This window comes from Callorhinus ursinus, unplaced genomic scaffold, assembly GCF_003265705.2.
Source record: "Callorhinus ursinus isolate GAN/ISIS: 27379988/994484 unplaced genomic scaffold, GSC_fseal_2.0 scaffold12, whole genome shotgun sequence".
Classification (NCBI taxonomy): Eukaryota; Metazoa; Chordata; class Mammalia; order Carnivora; family Otariidae; genus Callorhinus; species Callorhinus ursinus.
This window is the reverse complement of record NW_027397074.1, coordinates 69,951,118-69,971,850: the sequence shown is the minus strand read 5'-3', so window position 1 is coordinate 69,971,850 and position 20,733 is coordinate 69,951,118.

The following is a 20,733-nucleotide window of genomic DNA, read 5'->3' as shown; positions in this document are numbered from 1 at the left end:
GAGCCACCCAGGCGCCCCAAGTGTACTTAATTCTTAAGAAGTCCACTGACTTTTTAGCGGTATTGCTAATGGAGTTCTATCCTTAATTTTGACTTGTTTCATTTCATTACCAATTTGAAATGTAAGGCTATAGTTTATGAACTGCCTTAAATTATTTTTAAGCAAGGCGGGTTACAAATAAGGTAATCCTTAGTTTTATTATTTTTAAATATCTACATTGTCACATTTCTTGTGAGATAAAAATTGGCCTATTGATTGATTCCTGCATTCATGCCCTGAATGTCTCTGAGTAGCCAGTCACTGTACTAGACACTGGGGAATAGCGATTCAGACTTAGTCTCTCTTGTAAAGGTGCTAGTAAGTCTACAGAGACATGCAAATACATGTCCTTATAAGAATAGCAAACACTTCCATGGCTCTTACCATATGCCAGGGACTGTTTTAAGTGCTTTCTAGGCATGAACTTCAGCTCATGAATTGATACAAAAGCCTGAAGTTCTTACTCTTTCACAGGTGCATAAGTTCAGAGGTTAGGTACTTGTCCTCGGTCATAAAAGTCTCGTCTCAGTTAACAGTCAGGTGTGTTAAGTGCAGTAACAGACCTGCCCAGGGAGTGCCCTGGCAGAACGGGGTAGCATCTCATTGGGAGAACAGGGACTAGACACGTGGGTATCCATGAAATTTTCCTGAAGCAGACAATCCCCAAGCAAATCTATTCAGAGGAGTGGGAGAGCCCTGAAATCCTTCTCTAGTGACATGAAGGACTGCATCGTAAATGGGTTCATCGGTTGAACCAGTGACAGAGTATTGGCAGCAGGGGGATAGTAAAAAATACACTGGATCCCTGCAGTCTTCAGTATAATGACAAGGACATAGTTTTCCAATGTTGAGACAAGCCCTTGTTTCCAGTTAGTGTAAGATATGGTAAAAACTTGGCCTTTAAAAAAATCTAATAAAAGCATTAATTTACTTATACTCTGTCAACATGTGGGTAAATGTGTGACCCCCTTTTGTATTCTCAGATGAATGTCCCAATCACTGAAGATTTCCTCTTAGGAAAGCTCTACTAACCTGAAGAAATAGCCTACTAGTATTTATCTTGAATAAATGCGGGGGAAAGATTGATTTCCTTCAGAATAAAAACTGGCAGGAACTACCTGATTAGGTAGATTAATGTTATCATTGGCAGAGTGACAAGACTACTTGGAAGGTGGGGTGGCGGCCCCCATGCTTGGCGTGGCGACACTAGATTTTTGCTTTTCTCTCTCCCTGTAACGTCTGAGTATGGTGCTGTATGGATAACCACCTTCTGTCTTCCTCGTAACCATTACCTGCTGACTCTGCCGTTACTCCCACCCTCACTGGTGACCACCTCACTGTTCCCACCCAGCCTCAGCTACCTTGGATGACCCACCTACTTCCCCGGCTGCATAGGTGTGGGGGCTCCTTATCACCAGGGGTCTTCTCCCCAACTTCCTCCATCTCCCCACTTTCTAGGCCTTGTCTGCTTATGGCTCAGATCAGTTCGTCAGAAATCTCCCGTTTGACCACACCCCCCATCCATCCACTTTGTACCCCACCTCTCTTTTGATCCCACGGTGACCTCTAGTTTGCTGCCTCCTTTTTGCTCCATACCTTTCCATCTTTATTTTCGTCCTGATTCATTAGAATTTATAGTCCCGGTACTAAATCAGCCCCTTGCCCAAGCTCTACACACCCTGACCATTTTGTCCTCTTGCTTGCACCTGGGCTCCTGAGCCGAGCTGGAGAAAGTCCGGCAACTGGGCAGATTGGTGCCTGTTCACATAAATTGAAGCGATTGCTCAGCACTGGGCACCAGATCCTTCTTGTTCTTCTGGCCAGCTGTCTGCCACCCCGATTCTTCATGCTGACTCTTACTAAGCTGTCTTCAAACTCAGGACTGCTCCTCTTCCCCGCTTCCTCTGGTCAGAGGAGGCACTCCTGCCGTAGGGCTCTCTGTCCTCCCTGCCACCGAGCCTCCTCCCATCCCTTGGCATCCATGAGCCGATGACAACCTGGCTTTTCTTCTACTTTTCATACTGTCTTAGTCATCTTTGTTGTTTCATCTCTTGTCTAACTGACTTCTGTCAGAAGGCAAGTACAAGATGTCTGTTTTCTCTTTCAGGTACAGTAACATATTTGCTCACTATTGTCCTTTGCCTTCTGCAAAGATTTTATTTATTTGGGATTTATTGTAGGGTGGCAGGCCCCTTGCGCTCTCCTGCTGTGTGTGTGTGTGCTTGCATAGCCAGAGGACTTCACTCTGTGATCCAGCTCGCTGCTGCGTCCAGCTGTAGATGGTAACCATCTCTCTTGGCTGCTCAATGGTTCTGCACTCTGCAGAAATAGTCCCGTAGGCTTTATTCTGCATACACACAGGGGAAAAGGTGATTGGCATCTTTCAGATTAGAAATGGGCAGGAATCTCCTAGATAGATCAGTTTTATCATTATCACAGTGCTCTGTATGTGTTGTCTTTGGTGTGGCTCACCAGTGCCTTTGCAGGTCATTGGGGTGCAGTGAGGTGGGTGTTTTGGCTTCCACTTCTGTCAAGTAGACCTCAGATCTTTTCTACACTTCCGTGTGCTGATTCTCTGACCTGCTCTGGAAGGTTGCTGCCCACTTCCCTGTTGCTCCTTGTAATCACTGCTTCTCCCATCTGCTGCCTCTGTGTGGCTCCTTTCTCCTCTCATCCAGACTCCCTCCCTTCTCTTTCTTTGTATCATCTCTTTGGTTGTCTTTCACATAAAAATACGAACATTTAGGGGTGCCTAAGTGGCTCAGTCGGCTAAGCGACTGCCTTTGGCTCAGATCATGATCCCAGGGTCCTGGGATTGAGTCCTGCTCAGCGGAGAGCCTGCTTCTCCCTCTCCCTCTGCCTGCCGTTCCCCCCTGCTTGTGTGCTCTATCAATAGATAAATAAAATCTTTAAAAAAAAATGAGCATTTAGTAGACAGAATTCATTGGTTTATTAACTATCTAGTTCCAGAGCTGGACACCTGGGGAGGATGCAAACATTAGGAGAATGACGGAGCTGCCCTTCCGGTGATCATAAGAGAGAAATACTGAAATGCAGAATTCCAGTGTATTATAATAAAGACTGCTAAAGTCTGTGCTGAGGATTTTATTTACATCCCTTCGTATAATCTTAAAAAAAAATCCTGTAAGGTTGCTGATTTTTTTGTCCTCGTTTTACAGAGCAGAACACTGAGACCCTTGAGGAGTGAAGTCATTTGGTCAGGGTCACTTACACAGCAAGTCACCCAGTGGGAAACACAGCCCTGTGTTTGAGCCGCAAAGCTCATGCTCTTCGCCACCCTGAATACAATCTCCTGCCTTGCCTCTCTCTGAGAGCTGACCATGAACAGCAGAATCTCATAATAGACTCTTGACATACTGAATATTAGCGAGGAGCTGGAGACCTCTAACCAGCTGGAAGTCATTGGTTGCGATGTTTTTATTCTTGTGTTGTTTCTGTGGAGTTGCCTGGAAATGATATCACCTTTATGCAGTTAATAGTGCATTTGTTATCACTAGGCTTCTTGGGTTTAACACATTCTATACGAAAATATCTTATTTGCTCATCTGTTACCTTCTTAAGAGCCAGGTTCAAACTCCTACTTCACTATAGGTTTGAAATGTTAAGTGCCTTACAGCTGAAAGAGAAAAAAAATAGGGTTATTTGTCACAGAGGGTATAAAGGAACCACTTTCTGGATCAACGAAGGTAACCGTGTTAATGTTAATTGTCCACTTTTATCCATTCCGGTTAGCCCGAAACCAGCTCCTGGGCATCCCTTGGAGGAGCCAGACCTCCTCCTGTCCTGGGTTGGGCCTGGAGTGCCGCCAGAGGCGAGGCTTCAGGTCTTTTGGGGGTGGAATTGGGGGAGGAGCTTCAGTGTCCTCTGTTCTGATCCTAGTAGTTACTACCCTCTCCCCCACTGTGACTCCTTTTGTTTTTATTGCTTCACCCCAGACATCCATTTCATAGATTATTCTAAGAGATGGTTTTGTAAGAGCTACTTAGTTAATGTATTCAGTAAATGTTTACTGAGCATTACTGCCAACCAAGCTCTGGAAAAACTGGAAAGACTCCTCATTTGGGGATCCGAATCTGGCAGATCTAAACCCCACCACGTTCCCCGGTCAGGGTTGCGCCCCCAGCCTGGTTCTGCAGATGAGCAAAGCCACTGGTTGGGATGAATGACTATGAGGGCACTGCGGGTATGAGCCGCATCTGCCAAGATCCTTGTGCTGGTTGTCGTATGCCCCTCCCCCATCCTCAGTCACAGTCAGATCCCCAGTGATTGAGCCCCTCAGATTCCCCTGCAGTCCCCATGGTGGGAGATTAGAGTCAGGGGCTCCTGCAGAGTACCCCACAGTGCTGGTTGCTGTTTGTCCCTCCCGGGTTCTCCTTTCCCACTGGAGGACCTGGTGGCCCACGGGAGATGTCTCCACATGGGGCACTGGCCTGGGGGCGGGGCAGTGTGGTCAACACGTAGCTGCTTCTCTTACCTTCTGATGCAGTCTGTCCTGGTCTCCGAGGTGCAGGAGGTGCTTCAGCCTCACCCTGTGTTCTAGGAGTCTCTCAGCAGTGTCTTGTTCCTGAACAGACGTTAGTTGTTGCTGTGAAGGGGTGTGAAGTCAGGAACAACCTCTGCCACCATCTTGGTGACGTCATGCACTCTCTGCCCACTCTGAGCTTCTGTTCTGGTGTGGGAGGCGCCCAGGAAACCAAGAAACATGTGACATGATATCCGATGCTGATAAATGCTGTGAAGAAAAGTAAAGCTGAATAAATACCGGGATGGGGAAACATGGGGGTGAGTGTCTTAGTTAGTTTGGGCTGCTGTAACAAAATACCATAAACTGGGTGGCCTCACAACAGACATTTATTTCTCACAGTTCTGGAGCCTGGATGTCTGAGAGCGGGGTGCCAGCAGGGTCAGGTTCCTGGTGAGCACGCTCTTCCTGGCTTCAGACAACTGCCTTCTTGCCATGTCCTCCTGTGGCAGAGGGGAGAGGGATCATTTCTTGCCATGTCCTCCCGTGGCAGAGGAGAGAGGGATCATTTCTCCCATGTCTTCTCTTAGAAGGGCACTGGTCCTCCATCCTCATGATGTAATCACCCCGTCTACAAATACTCTCACATTGGGAATTAGGGGTTCAACATAGAAGTCCTGGGAGAACACAAGCATTCAGTCTTCTGGCATTGAGTGAAGTAAGAAGAGCTTTCCAGGCCCTGGGAATTGGAAGTTCGAAGACCTAAGATGGGACACACCAGAGGAACAGCTCTGCGGGCTGCAGGGTTTTTGTTGGAGCCGCACAGGCAATGAATGCAAAAGCATTCAGAAATGAAGTTGGAGAGGTACCGGGGGCCAGTCCATGTAAGACCTAAATGGTGGGTAACTTGGATTTGATTCCCAGTGGCTTGGGGAGCCTTTCTGAGTAGGGACAGATATGCTAGGACTTCCATTTTAGAAGGTCACTTGCGCTGCTGTGGGGTTGGGGGTGGGGGCCAAGACTGGAAGTGTGGTATGTGAGACTGGGTTGGTAATGGTGGGGGTTATAAGAGGTGGTTGGATTGGGGACACTGAAGGTAGAGTTGGTACTGTTTGCTGATACATCAGTTGTGGGGTGTGACCTAACCCCCAATGTTATGGTATTAGGATGTGGACATTTGGGGTGATTAGGTTTACATCTAAAGGTCATAAGAGTAGGGTCCTCATGGTGGGATTGGTGTCCTTATAAGAAGAGGAAGAGCGACTGGAGCTTGCTGTCCTCCCCCCACGTGCGGACACAGCGAGAAGGCAACCATGTACAAGCAGGAAGAGTGCACTCACCAGAACCCCACCTTGCTGCCACCCTGATCTTGGACTTAATGCCTCCAGAACTGTGAGAAATCAATTTCTATTGTTTAAGCCACCCAGCCTGTGGTATTTTGTTACAGCAGCCCAAGCTAAAACACCTTCCCTTCCTGTTTGTTTAATGAGCCAGGTGGACAAAGCCAAATAATTAAATTGAAACACTACAGCTGTGTGTAGAGTTTTAAGTAAAAGTTTACTTTTCTCCCTCCAATCATAACCCCTTTGAGGTAGCCCTTTGGACAGGTTGAGATTTGTTCTCCTAGACCTGTGCCATCTAATGAGGTAGACATTTGCCACTTGTGGCTATTCAAATTTAAATTAAAATTAAATACAATTAAACATTTGATTCCTCAGTCATACCAGCCATATTTCAGGTGTTCAGTAGCCATCTATGACTAGCTGCATCCGTGTTGGACAGAATGGATGGCATTTCCATCATCACAGAATGTGCTGTTGAACAGCACTGTTCTAGATGAATTCTATTCATGTACAAATGTTTGTATATGTGTGTATATGCACACACACACATATATCTGTGCAGTTGGCATAATATTGTATGTACTCTTCTGCAATTTGTTTTTTCCACCTAACACAGAAACTGTTAATTTGGTGTGATCCACACACAACATCATGCCAGGAAAATTTTAAAACAGAGTGCATAATCAAATGGAGAGTTTTAGTAAATTAAAAGTGTTTTAATTCCAGATTTTAGAGGTAACTGCAACACATCCTTAATGCTTGTTCCAACTTTAACTAAATAAATTATTTTTGGACATAGTCCAATCAGCCTTGGGTATGTAAAGAAAGAAGATTCAGAAGCTGTAGCTTGAGCTTAATCTGCTATGCTCACCACACAATACACACACGTATTTCCTGTTGCTCCTGTTCTATAACAGGGATTATAATCTTCTCCTGTTTAGTGTGCTCACTATTCCGTAGACCAGCACTGTCCAAAATGGTAGCCACGAGGCACGTGTGGTTATTTAAACTGAAATGAAATGAAATTTCGTTCCTCAGTTGTACTCGTCCACATTTCAAGCATCCATTAGCCGTTTGTGGCTGGTGCACAGCGTGGATCTGCAACATTGCCATTTTGCAGAAGGTTCTGTTGGACAGCCCTGTACTGGAAGCTTTCTTCAAATACATTTCTCATTCAATGCAGTGATTTTCCCACAGTTGAGGAATGGGGGACTCTGTCCAGGAGGATATCTCAGAATTTATGGGAATGAGTGGAGAGTTTGTGCTTCCATGCCCTTCCCCAAGATTCTGATCCTCCTATTTGAAGACGCATGTCCTCCAACTATCTGTTGAGAATTAGTGTTCTATAGTAAGTTAGTTGTGGGAAAGAAAATTGGTACCAATAGCATTTCAAAGTTAGAATATTATTTTGATAATTGACGATGCATATACACTGTTAAATAGCACCTATATATACAATAAATGTCACTGTTCAATTTTTCTTAAGATTTTATTTGTCAGAGAGAGAGACGGGGAGAGAATGCACAACCAGGGGGAGTGGGCGGCAGAGGGAGAAGCAGCCTCCCCACTTAGCAAGGAGCCCGATGCGGGACTCCATTCCAGGACTCTGAGATCATGACCTGAGCCGAAGGCAGACGCTTAACCTACTGAGCTGCCCAGGTGTCCATGTCACTGTTCAGTTTAGAATAGAAAGTGTTTAGACGCATTAGTTACAGTGAGTGCTGACAACAAATTAGGTTTAAACTTTTTAAAATGAGAAAAGAATATTGGAAATGTACCCTTTTGTGAAAAATAGATGCATTTATGTTCACATTTATGTTAGAAAACTATGTAATCTGGATGGATTCACAGGATGTATTCCCTCTGGGAATGGAGAAAGCGTAGCATAAGAGGAAGACAGAGGTATAATAATGAATTTTTCACTCCATACTCTTTTTTCTTTATGTACCTTGTAACTATGTGCTTATGTTACTTAATAAAAAAAATCAATAAATAAAACAATGAAGGACAAAATGAAATAGGTGGTTAAAATGTGTGGGATACAGAATAGATGACTTAGGAGATAGGGGTCACTTAGGACAGAAAGAATTCTATAGTTTGATAGGAGCAGAGGGCTGGTCTGAAGTTTCATGTGACCATCATATGAAATCTCATGAGGCCTCCGGGCATGCCAGGTCCCGGGCTTGGCAGACCACTTCTTACAGGCTGGTCATTTTGCAGTAATTAAACTATTCACAACTGTTTTGGTACCTAGAACTTAATATATTTTAGGAGAAAAAATATTCCTAGTACTGAGTATTTTTTTTTTTTTTTTATGCAACCATTCTTAACACTCGTGGAAGACAGCTTAGGAAATGCTGATTTAAACTCTTGCAGATAATTATCCCAGAAAGACGAGGTTGAAAGGAAATTGTTGTAGGTCTGGGGCACCCTGCTTCAGCACCAGTCTTTCAAGAAGATGAATACTGGTGTTAATTGAGTTTAATTTGAACAGTGACGTACCACAGCTTTATTCAGCACCTACCGCCCACATAAAAGTCACGTGTGCACTGAATATGGACTCGGAAGCCCGCACTGCCCCATCTCCTCCCCCATTTTTTGCCTACAACCACTATCAGTGACCAAGGGGTGGGAGGGTCCAGCAGTGGGGGTCATGGGGAGCGGAGATAGAGCTGCTTTCTTCCATATCACGTCTCTGCATCCCAGCTTCCAGGAGACCATGACAACAAGCGTGGAGTGCGCAGAGAGCCAAAGGGAAGTGTTAGGTTTTGAAAACAGAACCCTGGAGTTCAGAATTGATCTTTTTCTATGAAAGCAAATGCTGGGACTAGTACTTTTTCAGGAAAGAAAACTGAGGGGAAACCAGTTGTGGAAAAATTATGCCCTAAACCGCATGCATTACAAAGGAGATCTTATCTGTTGTGGAAGTTTAAGGCAACGACTTCCCAAAGGCGAGGATAATTTTCACTATATTTAACATCCAGCACAGCATAGGAATTCACACACTGAGCATCCATGCCAGCCTCGCATACTGGTGTGGCTGTACCAGTGTGTACAGGCTGAATGTCACTCCCACCGAACAGTGGAGCCATTTGAGACCAAAGAAGAGCTGCTGCTGCCGTTGCTGGGTTTTGTGGCCAAACCTGTGGGTTGTCCTCTCAGTGTCCATAACATCCATCTTTATAGAGTCACTGCAGCCCTACTTCATAGCAGGCAGCTTTGTGGCCATATGACTAAATTCTGGTTAATGGGAGGTACATTATCATGCGGTCGTTTCTAGAACCTTCCTTAAGGGACAATATGTGTCCCCCCTGCCTTTCCCATTCTGCCTGGAATGTAGATGCCATCATCGTGAACCACGAAGTTGACGTCACTCATGGTAGAGCAGCAATATGGGTAGAATGCTATTTTTGCCTTCCTGGACTTTTACCTGAGAAAAGAAAGAAACTTCTCTTGTTTAAACCACAGATACTTTGGGCTTGCAGACATTCCCAGCCAAACCTAAATCTAACGATTCTAGGTCCCTGATCTGCTAGGCAAATTCAGTTTTATTTAAACTCCTAACCCTCCTGTGAACTAGGTATTCATGTTCCTACTTAATGGATTAGGAGACAAGAGATTGAATAAAAATGAAGGAACTTGCCCAAATACCAGAGCCAGCACTTGAATCCATGTCTGATCTTTCTGACTTCAAATCGCCAGGAGCTTAATCCTTGCTTTAGTAATTAACGTAAAACATAAAGGGCATGTGGCACATGGTTTTGTAACATTCATGCTTTGGCAGAGCCCCAATTTTGTGGATTTTTTTCAAAAAGACATTGGGTTTTTCAGAGAAATTCATTTGTGGCTTTTTGAAAGTGACAAACATGTTAACTGTTTTTCAGTCAACAATACTTATCAGGAAAACTTTTTTTCAAATTTCAAAGAAAGCTGTGTTGTTTCTCTAATTTCCAGCGTTTGCTTAATTGTCATTTGCTTGAACAGGACATTTCTTTGAAAAGAGGGTAGTTCTAAGAGAGACCGTGTGGTTCATTTTCTTTAGTTATATCTACATTGAAGGATATTTCCAGAAAACTTGGGATTTTTTTAGAATTCTCCTTACTGTGCCACAATTCCAGAACCTCCCCTCCCCCCATATCTGTTATATGATAATGTAGAAATTAGGATGATAGCGGGATGAAGGGTATGAGTTATTTGGATTGTCACATGGGGGCAGCGTCGGCAGCCAGCATTTCTACAAAATTTAGACAGGAGAAGAGAGACGTGAGGTGGCTGTGTGCCATGCTGCTTGGGGCTGGGGTGGAGTGGGCAGACTGGCAGCTGATGCCCATAGCACAGGTGGGACCCAGCAGGTCTGGGGAGGCTGGTAAACTGGGTCCAGTGCAAACAACTAGTTGGCAGCAGAACTCGCAGTCGAGCAGGGGCTCTTGACCTGCTGCCAGGGCTCCTGGTAGTGCCCTGGGCGATGCTTCAAGTCCATTCATTTTTGTAACCTCACAGTGGACACTTAATTGGTTAGAACAGCAGTCTCTTGAGTGTATTCCTGAGAACACTGGATCTGCAGGATTTGCTATATAAAAAAAGAATTCTGTGGCAAACAGCTTTGGGAAAATGCTGTGTTCTAATACGTGTCTTGGAAATTCACAATACACATTTCGCATTTTAAAAGTCTAAGGTGAGGGGTGCCTGGGGGGCTCAGTTAGGTTAAGCGTCTGCCTTCAACTCAGGTCATGATCCCTGGGGTCCTGGGGTCGAGCCCCAAGTCCAGCTCCCTGCTCAGTGGGGAGCCTGCTTCTCCCTCTCCCTCTGCCCCTCCCCCCAGCTCGTGCACGCTCTCAAATAAATAAATAAAATCCTAAAAAAAAAAAAAAATCTAAGGTGAGGAATCTATTTCACCTTATTTTAACCCAGTTTCTGAAACATACTTGAAAATATAAATGTGGTTTTTTTTAATTTAACATCTTAGGGAAACTACTTCATGATTCTTTCAATAAGCCGTTAATAATGATATTGGAAGTTGCTGTGTGGGTAGGTTGGATTCCTGAGGAAATATAAGATTTGCATCTAACAACATGGGACTTTTCTTGGCATCTGTTTGCTCTTATTTGCCAGGCCATATTCTCCAAATTGTAGTGTGTCTCTGCTTGTGTATAGCTCAGAGCAGCAAAACTTTCCTGCTCTGAATGGCCGTTTAGGTGATCTAATGGTGCCTCTTCACATGCTGGTTGAGGAAACTAAGGTTTAGAAAGGTGAAGTAGTTTGCCAGAGTCCACACAGCTAGTAAGTGAGGATGGGGCTAGGGTCTCTTCACGTGCCATTCCTCAGTTCCTAGGGGAAATGACTCGAGTTAGTTCCTTACTTTCAAGACTTTTTTTTTTTTTAAGTGCTTCCTCCCACTTCGGATGGATAAGAGCAAAAGAACCAATACTTGATTTCCTGCCAGTGTTTGGGATTGGCACAAAAATGAGCAGAAGAGGGAGTGCCCAGGGAGGCAGAGAGGCTGCTCAATAAAAAGAGTGTGCCACTAGGGAAACCCAAAAATCCAAATCAGGACCGTTGTGAAAAATCATTTTATTTCTGTGGCTAAGAATGACTTAAAATAAGCTCTCTTTGCAAGAGAGTGCAGAAATTGAGTTACTTCTGGCAGGGGGTGGGGGGGGCCCTCCTAAGCAATGACCGAATTGACAACGGAACAGACAGAATTGTGACTGTTGCTGTACTTTGTAGATGGGCAGGTGCCTTGAGCCTGTCAGGCAGTGCTCATTACCTGCCAGAGATGGCACTTGTCTGGTTTTCATAAAGTTAAGGGTTTGGAAAGAAGGATTTCTGAAATTGCTTTTTACAAGGCCAAGAGTATTGACATCGTTAGGGTCCAAATTATCATTTCCCTTCAATTTAGATTTTTCTTTCTTCCGTGGTGAAATTAGTAGACCCTTGTTCATTAATTGCTGTATAGAATTGGATTCTTCTCTTAGGAGAGGTTCTTTTTTTGTTTTATTAAGTGTCATAATTTCACCTGTCATAGATTTTTGTGCCCTAATTTTTAGTATTCACCCTATGTTTTTATGAAATACTGTCTACAGTCTTTTTTTTTTTTTAAAGATTTTATTTATTTATTTGAGAGAGAGAGAGAATGAGAGATAGAGAGCACGAGAGGGAAGAGGGTCAGAGGGAGAAGCAGACTCCCTGCTGAGCAGGGAGCCCGATATGGGACTCGATCCCGGGACTCCAGGATCATGACCTGAGCCGAAGGCAGTCGCTTAACCAACTGAGCCACCCAGGCGCCCTACTGTCTACAGTCTTAAAATTTAGAGAAAAATAATTAAGCCACAGTGTTTTCTTCTACTTGAATAGAGTTAATTCTTCCCTCAGAAGGGAGAAGGTTAATGAAAGATCATTTTTATTTTTTTTCTTGAAGATTTTTAGTTTTTTGAGAGAGAGCGTGTGTGCATGGGTGGGGAGGGAGGAACAGAGGGAGAGGGAGAAGCAGACTCCCTGCTGAGCAGGAAGCCCAATGCAGAGCTCTGTCCCAGGACCCCGAGATCATGACCTGAGCCAAAGGCAGATGCAGGCAGATGCTTAGCCAACTGAGCCACCCAGGCGCCCCGGATCATTTTGACTGAGTAGGCCTCACAACCCTTGCCTGAACTTTGGTACTTAACTGCTTCTCTGTCTTTGAATTGCTCTAATTATTATTAGGTTCTTTCTTGTATTGAGTGGACATCTGCCTTATGGTGCCTTTGGCCTGTGTTCCTGGTTTTGTCCTCTAGCCCCATTCGGGAAACAAGGTAGAAAACCCCACTGCATATGTATATTCTACACATTCTCATTTAATCTGCATGACAAGTCTGGCAGGTACTATTATTTATCTCCCTTTTACAGATAAGGCAACTGAGATTGCGAGACTGAAGATTCTAAGTGATTTTAGAGAGCAAATGATTTGCCAGGGGCATGATATAACAAGTAATGGCCAGTTCCCTGTCAGTAATGGCCCCTCAGCCTGAGGAGGAGGCAGCATGGTACTTGATCGAACAAGGTTCAGGATCCTCCTCGCAATGCAGAAAATCTCTTCATCTCCCCAAATCCAACATACGCCTTCAAATAGGGTGGACAATAGGGGCAGGAAGGTTGCCTACCTGTCCCATGCACACCTATTTCCTTTTTCCCCTTACCTGGAAATGTCACCAGACTTCAGATCGGGGCTTCTCATGGCAGCTGGTTCATTGTAATCTGTTAATTGAAGCCTTTTGATGTACAGTACTCACTGAGTCTGTATAGGGAAATCAAATGCTCCTCAAACTGCAGATACATGCTCGGTCTCTGTGTAATGCACAGAGCAAAGACTCAATAAATACTTGTTGATTTTTGAAGGATCAAGTGGTAGCCTTTGAAATTGGGAGATATGGGTATCTGTGGGAATGCCATTCACATGCCATGCACAGCCTGCGTGCTTCTAGCTAAAGAGGTGCTGAGGTTGGGTTGGATTGAGGCAGCATGGCTGAAGTAGTACCTAAGGATCCCTAAGCAAAAAGGGCGCCAGGGCGTGGGGGTTGGGGGGTGGGTGGGTGGGAGGCAAAGTCATATGGTAATAGCTGGATTGAGTGTAAATTATAAAGGGCAGAACTCCATGTGGGTCAGAAACTAATAAGACTTGGAATTAAGAGTAGATTCCAATGCAAGAAGCCATTCTGGGTGAGTAACTTAGGACTGAGGATGTATAGATGGGCTTTGTGTGAGCTGACCCTATATATAGCCTTTTTCCTTCCAGGTATATACCGTGGAGAAACTTTGGAACATGTGCATAAAGAGACAAATTCAGGAAGACCCCACCCTTTAACTTTTATTGGTGTAGAGATAAGTATTTGAGGATATCCATGGGCTGGATAAGCACTAAATTCAGGATAGTGGTCTGAGCAGAGCCCATTTTTTCTTGTTAATGCATGATTCAATAGTCCTAAGTTATAATAACACTGTTTAGAATCTCAGTTAATAGATAGGTGTTTTGTGTGTGTGTGTTTGTTTTCTTAGCTAGTGAGGCTGATAGTAACACAGGGCAGGAAGGACTCCGAGAGAACATTGGGTCTCTCCTTTTGTGGATGATGAAGTGTGTAGATGCGGGATGAAGACTCCAGGTTGCTAGCAGCAGGACTGGGAATGAGAGCCATGCTTTTCTTACTGCTGTTCCAGGCTTCTCTGCACTACACCATGTGTGTTCTCTTAATGAAGGATCTTTTGACACTAATGTAACTGGTTCCGTGCCCCTAACCCTTTGTGGTTCTCCATGAGAGCATGTTAGTGGATTTGGGTGCTTTAAGGTATAAGTTTCTAAAGCATAGTAATTGCATCGATCACCAAGCCTCGGGTGCATTTTTCTTCTGTGAAAATATATTAGGGTCTATCCACATTTCTTTTTTCCCTTCAAGATGTTTTATAAGTCTTTTAAATTAAAAACAAACTACTTTTCAATTAAAAAAAACTTATAAAGCCCCAACTTTATATGGATTATTTGTTCTGAAAAACCTTTGTAGAACAAATTCTTAAAAGTTGTCAATAATTCAGTAATTTCAACAGGAAAAACGTGAGTGATTTTCAATCTTCAGCTGACATTCATTTGTAGTAACACAACATTAAGTCCAGTTAGAAACTGACGTAATTGCTCTAAGGAGTAGCATAGGTACCACAACATGACCTAAAAAGGCCTTATATGTTCTCTATAATATGGCTCTCTGTCCACTTTTCTTGAATTCTTCTGTAGCTATTGCATACCAAGAGTGTAAGACCACAATAAAAAACAAAAAATTCAGTAACAAAATATCAACCTTTCTTAAATTCTGTTTAATGCAAAACAGTCAAATAGTCTATAGACTTATGAAAACATTGTGTTGTAGGTTAAGTGTAGGTTGAATGCTGTTACTGGTGTTGTGAACTAACGAGCCCCAAGTGATGTGGAATGAGAACTTCCATACAACACACTCAGCTCTAAAACCACGGTGATGTCCACTGGTGCCCTCTGTCCAGTGGCACGTAGCTGGTCCTCAGGTACTGTGTACACACACGGTTCTTAAATGCTGAGAAGTGCCATATACCGAAAACTGGGTTATTAGAAGCAGCTGCCTGTAAAGCAGAGCTCTCTTAACTCAAGTGGAAATATGGATGTGTTAGAAATGGAAACAGCTGTGCATGTGTTTGTGTGTATGTGTGTATGTGTGAGTGTGTGTGTGTGTGGGGGGGTGGGTATGGCTGGGTTGATGGAAAAAAGAGAAAAAACCAGCGTGTTACAACTTCTTAAAGATGTGCATGCAGGGAAACCCCTCTTTTCCCTTTCTCCTGCCTTTCTCCTCAGCTCCGAGATTTATCATTTAGTTTGATTTCATTCAGTCACTGAGGGTTTTTACTTCTGATAAGCTTTTATGCCTTTTTGTAGCATAAAATGAGTGATTAAGGGACGCCGGGTGGCTCAGTCAGTTAAGTATCTGCCTTCGGCTCAGGTCATGATCCCAGGGTCCTGGGATTGAGCCCTGCATCGGGCTCCCTGCTCAGCAAGGAGTCTGCTTCTCCCTCTCCCACTACTTGTGTTCCTGCTCTTGCTGTCTTCTGTCAAATAAATAAATAAAATCTTTAAAAAAAAAACAATGAGTGATTGATACATTGTTTGGCTAGCTTGTAATCAGTGGTGAGTAATGTCCAACATCCTATTTATAAATAATGATTCTCTTTTAGTATTCTGTAGTCTTCTCCTGTCCCAGGTTTGTTTTAAACTTCCATGACTTCTTCTAGCCAAAGAAATCATCCCTCAGCTCATTCTGCCTGGGTAAGCTGAAGTATCATTGGGATGTTTGATTTCATTCAGTGTGATGCTACTCTGATGCTTAAAATAGTTTGGGTGTAATTCTCGCTGCACTTGGGGAACGGTGGTGGTCTTTATCATTTGATTCAGTAGTAATAATACTTTTCAGGACATGAAACATACAAAAGTGAAAAAACTTATTTCGCCTATTTTCCTAGTAAAATTTCCCGTTTCACAAAGATGAATGACAAGCTGATGTGTTGCCATTTTGTTGTCATTTCCTCAGACTCAGTAGTCTGGAAGCAGTGCTCACATTTCTCCGCCTCTTTCTTTCCCCCCTTTTGTCAGCAGATGGCGTCTTACGGCTTCCTCTCTCTTTTCTGCTTTCTTCGCCTTTTTATTCCTGTCCTTCCTTCGCCCCCCGAGCCCCCCCACCTTAGCAAACATGTGTCACAAGGATGAATGCTGTTATAAAAAAGAAAGTCTGACTGTGACATATTGTCTTTTCAAAAGGACAAGAAGGAAAGGAGGAAACAGGTTTTCATTGCTTCAGGCGTAGTACAGCTGGTTGATTTTCTCTGCTAACACGTTTATTTATTCGAGGAGCACTTGTTTCCCTTTAGAAGCAGATCTGACATTTTATTGTAACAGTTATGTTTGCCTTTATGTTTCTATCATGTTGTTTTGCTTGTAGATGGCTCCCCTTTTCCCTTTTAGGTAGATGGGCCCCCTTTCGTTAATTTTACCTGTTTTTAAATACAAAGCTTTTTACAAAGGAAAACCCTTTGATGGACAGATAAATAGATTAAAATACCTTTGCACTTAGTTTGGGGGGTAAGCCTGCTACTGTAACAGTGATTGGGGCTGCAGTCGAGAAGATGGAGCGTACGTGAAGACATGATTGGGGGCAGAGTGCGTACAACCTAATGAGAGGCTGTGAATGACCAGGGTAGGGCTTACTAATACGCACTGGAAAAGCAGACTGCATGTGGAATGTGTGAGTGAGCTGATTAAATATTCTCAGGAAGCCTACAAACGAACCCCATATTCCTTTTACTCTTTTCCTGTCCTTTCTGCCATCAGTATTTACTGAATCTTTCCAGAATGGATACTGCATAAAGAACAGGTGTATGAAATTGTGCTACCAAGGATACAGTCTTACTGCACGTTAGTCCACTCTCCCACTTTAGGAAAAATGGTAGAGTGAGCCCAGTTTCATCTTCAACGTCCTGTGACCACTCTCTCATCCAATGCCTGCATAAATCCACGTTGCAACACAGCACCCTCTTCTTTGTGATTATCTTAATTCTATTCCCACTCCTCTTCACTCGCCCACCTACCTCCAAAATACATGACCTCGTGCTCCCTTGAACATCCTTAGCATTTGTGCAAACCCCTTTTTGGCCTTGTCACTTACTACTTTGTAGTGCGGGTATTTACAGTTGTTGAACTTAAAAGCATCTGAATTCCCAGTAGTTCTCAGCACAATGCCCTGAACAGAAATGCTGCCTGCTAAATCATTTATTGAACACTTACTGCATATTAACTCCTTCAGTGCATTGGCTCCTGGAATCAGTCAGACCTGGGTTTGAAACTCAGCTCTGCTGTTGACTAGCTCTGTGATAAGGCCTAGCCTTAGCCTCTCTGCATTTCAGTTTCCTAATCTGCAGAATGACTACCTGATCGAGCTGTTGTAGAAATAAAAAGCAGCAGTGTAGGTAAAACACAGTGCGTGGGGCACAGTAGGTGCTCAGTGCTCTCGGTTTGTACCCACATACCCTTCCAGCACACACATGCGCGGTATATGTGTGCATGTGCGAGATGCTAGGCACTCGAAGGCCAAAACCACACAGGTCTGATGCTCATGTTACATAAAGAAGAAATAAAGCCATTCAAGGTTACAAGATGGAGAACAATGGTACTGTTGGGGCAGGAGAGATGGAGTGCCACAGGAGTTCCTGTCTTTCTCCCAGACGAAGAATGGATCTGGTTTATGGAGAGTTTTAATGCAAAAGGTGGCAGTTGTGGGTTGGGCTTGAATCGATGTTACTGGCGGCTAAAGAGGCAGATAAATACTTAAGAAGATTTGTCTTTTTAAAAACTATTGTTGTACAGTAGAACTCTGTGGTGAAAGACTGAGGTCGGAAATGGATACCTACTGATCTGCCAGTAGTTTTTTCTGAAATTTGCCAGAGTGCCTACACGTGTGTTTGGATGGCCTACTATTTTTGGACCCAAGTATGGTAGTTGCCACCAGGCATGATGGAAATGGTAAAATAGTCTGGTAGCAACTTCACCAGTACTCTCAAGTTTGGTAGTTGATAGCACTGAATTGGGTGCGTTTCCCGTGGGTACGGAGAAGGGGAAAATTAACTTGGTGACTGTCCATAAAGATGCAGCATAATCACGTACAATACAAAATAGCTCCCTAGTCCTTTCTGTGTACAGATTTTTCTGAACGCTTTGAAGTAGATAGGGGATAAAAGAAGCCCGTAATACTAGACCATCCAAGAAAGAAATCAAATGTGTTATGCTTGTTGGGTGTTGTATCACCCAAATTCAAGCGTAGACCTTACTGTGCAGTCTGCAGTCTATAAAGTTGACATTAGTGCGCCCAGTGGGCCCAGAGATCTACTGCTCAGACTGCTGAGTCCATTAAGTAATGGGATCAGGTTTATACGCTCCCCTCAGAGGTTGAAACTCTTCACGATGAGGATAGCCACTAATAGCCACAAACAGAAATATGTTAGAGTCCTTACATAAGGGTACTGGGACTGCAGAGTCTCCTCAGAAAAATTTCAGGAGTGGTCTGAGCACAGTTGAGTTGTGTTTTCGCCCTCTGCTTCCCTCAGCGCCCGCTGGGCTCTGCTGCTCTGACGAGAGCCTGCAGGAACCGGAGAGGGTCCTGCTGTGCCAGTGGGGACATGAGAGAGGATCTAAACCCATGTACTCTAGAGCTAGAAAATCAGTGACACACTGCTATATAGAAAGGCATGTAGCAGAAACTGCTTCTGAGGACAGGCACTTCTTTGGTATTGGGGGGAGGGGGGTGCCTGGTGTATCTTACAGGAATGAGGTCCCACTGACCCTGTTCCTGATCCCATAGCTAGGAAGGGGCTGGTCTCTCCTGGCTGTTCACCTTCTTTCCCCCACCTCCAGATGCCTTGCCATTTTTTGTACTGTTTAAATCGGAAATTGGGAAGAATTTATTTTTCCTCAGGCTCAGCAGTCCTGTTTTGGTTGTAAAACAAAGTCAGAAACAAGAGCCTGGTAGTATAGGCTCTGGGGTTATGTTGCTGGTCCTATCAATCGCCCACTGTATGATCTTAGGTAACTCAGTTTCTGAATACTTGTGTTTACTTATCAGTGAAATTAGGCTAATGATACCTATTTCACTAGAGAACATAGATTTGTAACCTGGAATCCATAGATGGTCTTCCTTAAAACTATATACATAGTTACACATTTCTGGGGCCCTTGGATTCTCAGAGGAGTCTTTGAACCCCTTCCCCCAAATTAAGAATCTCTACATTGGAAGTTACTGTGAATTTGGTAAAAGATAATAGGTAAAAAGTGCTTTAGTAATAATGAAAAACATCATTGCTTCCAACAGTTTATAATCACTCTCTGCTTAGACCACTTAATTTATATTTTCTCTCTTTTGGAATTCCTCAATAAACACGTCTAATTTTTTGTAGTATCTCCCTTCCTCCCTCCTCCCCATCTCTTCCTTCTTTCCAGTTGCAGAAGATCTAGAACAGAGACCTGAGCACAGTTTTCCAACCTCTAGTTCAGCCCTACGCTTATTTCCCTGATTGTGCTATGTTTCCAACTTCTACCAGTGCTCTGGTATTTAAAACTGACTTTAGGGTCTTTGATTTCCATAATTTCTTCTGGTTACTTTTCTGTTAGTGATATTTCAGCCCTACGTCTATATTTATAGAGAAAAGATTAATTTTCTCTTATCTAATCCTTTGAAAGAGACACCTTCAGTGGCTTACCCCATTTGAACTTACGAAATATTCTCTTACATATGAGCTTATCTTTTTGTCAGTCGGAAGCAGAAAGAAAAAAAGTCACCCTAGATTTCTTTCATAAGACCCTTGCATTCTAAACCCAGATATAGTTCCCAGTTCTTTGAGTTACCTGTTGTTATAAAACAAACCATTCCCAAACTCACTGGATTTAACAGGACTGTTGTACTTGCTCATGCCTCTGTGAGTTGGCGGGGGCTCAGCCGGGTGGTTCTTCTGCTCGTCTCCCTGTTGACCTACAGTGGTTGCGGCGAGATGGTGGCGGGGGCTGGAGTATCCAGTACAGCTTCACTCATGTCCTCCACCTTCTTTGGGTCATTTGGGAGGTTTTGATCTCTTTTTCTACCTGGCTTGCTTGGTCTTCTGTATATGATAGCTGTGGATCAGTAGATATTTGCGAGGACAAATCCTGCTCTACAAATACTTACCAGGTTTCTGTTTGCCTCATGGTTGCTAACATCCCTTTAGTCCAGCCCAGAGTTGGTGTGGGAGGTCATGGCGCAGAATGTGAATTCCAGAAGTCGCGGTTCGTTCGGGGCTGCCCAGATAACGTGCTACACTAGCATATCGGAGTAGCTCGTTTAATGTTTTTATGACATGAGTGATTTAAGTTTTCGATGCAGGATAGTTCACAACTCGTCTCATTTTAAGGTTAATTTGCATTTAGAGGATCCCCTCTTTGTAATCTTTGCTTATTTACTTATTTATATATTTATTTATTTTGGTGATTCAGCTATTTTTTTGTGGTCTCCCCCATCAATACACACACCCAAACATAACTTAAAATTTGTTTTAAATTTGGACGTACAGAATTTTCCTGTCATTCTGGCTTTTTTTTTTTTTTTTTTGCTTTTGTTTGGATAAGGAATATGATTTTTTTTTGCAAACTGTCTATATGTTTGTAAGTTTACCTAAATGGTGAACCATAAGTGTCCTTCCCCTTTACTTACAGCCACTCTGGGTATGTGACATCAGTGAGAATGAAGTTTCCCCTTTGCTCTAAGGAAGCTCAGATTTAGAAATATAAACTAAACAACTGCCGGATTG